The sequence below is a fragment of the Nanorana parkeri genome, unplaced genomic scaffold (genome assembly GCF_000935625.1).
Source record: "Nanorana parkeri isolate BGI_ZX_2015 unplaced genomic scaffold, ASM93562v1 scaffold2692, whole genome shotgun sequence".
In the NCBI taxonomy this organism is placed as follows: domain Eukaryota; kingdom Metazoa; phylum Chordata; class Amphibia; order Anura; family Dicroglossidae; genus Nanorana; species Nanorana parkeri.
Window position 1 is genome coordinate 64615 of NW_017308960.1, and position 2650 is coordinate 67264.

Here is a 2650-nt window from a genome sequence, read left to right on the forward strand (position 1 = left end):
CGACATCGATGTCGAGATCCGCCCAGCTGCGTGAGTGACAGCTGGCTCTGCCATTCTAGAGGCAGAGCCAGCTGTACCCGCCCCCTCCCCCGTCCGTTCCGCCAGTCAGCGCTGGCGGATCGGAGCGGGGAGAGGGGAATCCAGCCCCTCCCCTGTCACGGCAGAGAGCCGTGACAGGATCGAGAGGTGAGCGAACCCGGTATGTGTTCGCTCACCTCCCGATCTAATGAGCCGACCTGTGACAGTCTCATTGTCACAGGTCGGCTAGAACTATGAGGTGAGTGAAAAGCACTCACCTCATAGTTCTCCTTTAAATTAAGAGTCAGGTTTAAGGTTTACATCTCAAGGGTTAGGGTTTGGGCTATCTTGGGGGAAAGAAAAAAAAGAACTACCCTTGGAATCTGGCTACCCTGCAGTACAAGGGTTACCTGCTCATTTATGTCTAGAGGTATGGTGAAGAGGACTTTTACATACCTGATCCTCGCTCCTCCGGCAGTCGGCGCTCACTTCTCTCCCTAAAGCTCCAGCTTGTGGACGCCCCTCAACGTCCTCACATATAATACAGGGCTGTAGGCTTTAGGGGTATCTACAGATTAAGGATAAGGTTTAAGATTCTGGTCAAGGGTGATGATCAGGATAAGGGGTAAGATTAGACTTTAGAGTTAGTATTTTTGGGTCCAATTCAGATTAAGAGTTAGGCTTCAGAGTATCCTTAGATCAAGGTGTAATGTGAGGTTTAGAGGTTAGATTTTGGGCTCCAAAACATACTAGGTATTAGGTTTTAGGGTAGCTTTAGATTTGAAGTAAGGTTTATGGGTCAAGTCAAAGTTAAAGGTTAGGTTAGCATTAAGGTTAGCTTTTAGAGGTAAACTCATTTTAAAGGTTCGGTTTAAGTTGAGGTTAAGGGTTGTGCTTAGGTTCTTTTGAGATTCACCATGACCTATGCTTTGGCTGTGCAGATCAAAGCAAGAGGAGTACTTTACAGCTGGCAGTTTTTACTTACTTCCCTTAGCTCCTCCATGGCTTCAGTCACTGATGGTAGCCAGTAGAGAAGCCTTTGAACCAGTGTGTCTTGTTTTGCCCTTCTTGGCAACTGACTGCACCATCACATGGGGCTGGTAGGATGTCCTCAGCTCTGTGTAAGCTCTCAGTAGGAGCTTACATAGGGCATCTACTCCTCGTGTCTGGTGGCAACTAAATCAACAGGAGAGTGAAGGGAAGCAGTGGTGTCACCAGGGTGGTGTGGCTCGTACCCGGGTGACACCATTGGAGGGGTACAAAGAAAATGGACACTGGCACTCCAACAGCAGATAGAATATGTCTAGTTATTGACAAACATGCAAAAAAAGTAGCACAGTACACTCAGTGCAACGTTTCGGGGTCACACAGGATCCCCTTCATCGGGCATTTTGCCTGATGAAGGGGATCCTGTGTGACCCCTTGGTGTTGCACTGAGTGTACTGTGCTACTTTTTTTGCATGTTTGTCAATAACTAGACATATTCTATCTGCTGTTGGAGTGCCAGTGTCCATTTTCTTTGTATTGCTGTGACGATGGCCATCCGTCGAATACCGAGCACCCAAGTTACTTTGATGGACGAGCGGTCAGGAGTGCACATGGATTGTAACCATTGGAGGGGTGACACCAAAATGACTGACAGTCATTTTGGTATCAACCCCTCTGAAAAGTCGGGCACTCGGTCATGGACCGAGAGCCCAACAGCTGCAGGAGAGAGAGGAGGGGACCCGGTGGCATGCCTTATCCCGCTGGGTGAATGTCCATCACCAAGGTGGCCACCGGCAAGTATCGAAAAGATGACCGTTCATGCGTGAGGTGACATCTTGTGCAGGCGCGATTCTGTCACGACGGGGTGTCACCCGGTGTCTACTCCTGGTGACACCCATCCTCAGGATGCCCCTGAAGGGAAGCTGACTACAAGACGGAGAGGCGTGGTTGTTTTACCCTGGAAGCACAAAGCAGAGGTTCCCTTTAAAGTGTATGTAAACCCTAACAATGCACTTCTCTTGTTGGCCCCCTTTTGATCTGGTAAGTCTAAAATTGAAAAGCGCTTTGTTAAATAATGTTTAATAAGTGCCAAAAAAAACCCCTGTTGCTCCAGTCAGCTATTTAGAGCTGCCCTGTGTCCTGTACACACTTCCTGTGTTATCTCAAGGAGCCTAATAAGCCCTCCCAGTTCTTACATTGGGATTTGGGTATGATTAGCCTTTATGCTGTAGAAATCTGGGAGTGGTTAAGTAGTTTCGTAAAAATCAACAGGACAGTGCTGACACCACAAGAGGGCTGTGCGTTGTCAGCCCACAACAGGACAGCCGCGGGCATTTCTGGCTGATCAGCAGGTATGTTTCTGTACCTGCAGGGTCTTCATGGGGATGAAATGTACAGAAATGTGCATGTGTGGCTGAGATCTGCATATTTTTTATTTATTTCGACCTGACATTCATTTTAAGGCTAGGGGTTAGGTTCAGAGTGTTCCGGAAGAGCCAGATAGGCTAGCTTCTATCTATTGAAGCTTATCCACAGCAGACAGATGAGTATGTAAGGAAAGAATACATTCTGAGATTACCGCTCACAATTCACATCAACAAAATGCAAAAAGCCATTAACAATAATTTTCTCCATTATCTCCAGT

At 47.5% G+C, this 2650-nt stretch overlaps 1 protein-coding gene across 1 annotated transcript in view; it reads right to left on the reverse strand.

The window, feature by feature from the left end:
* EFNB3 (ephrin B3) overlaps positions 1–2650 on the reverse strand; it is a 67039-nt gene that overhangs the window by 15013 nt on the left and 49376 nt on the right. The gene's annotated exons all lie outside the window — the stretch shown is intronic.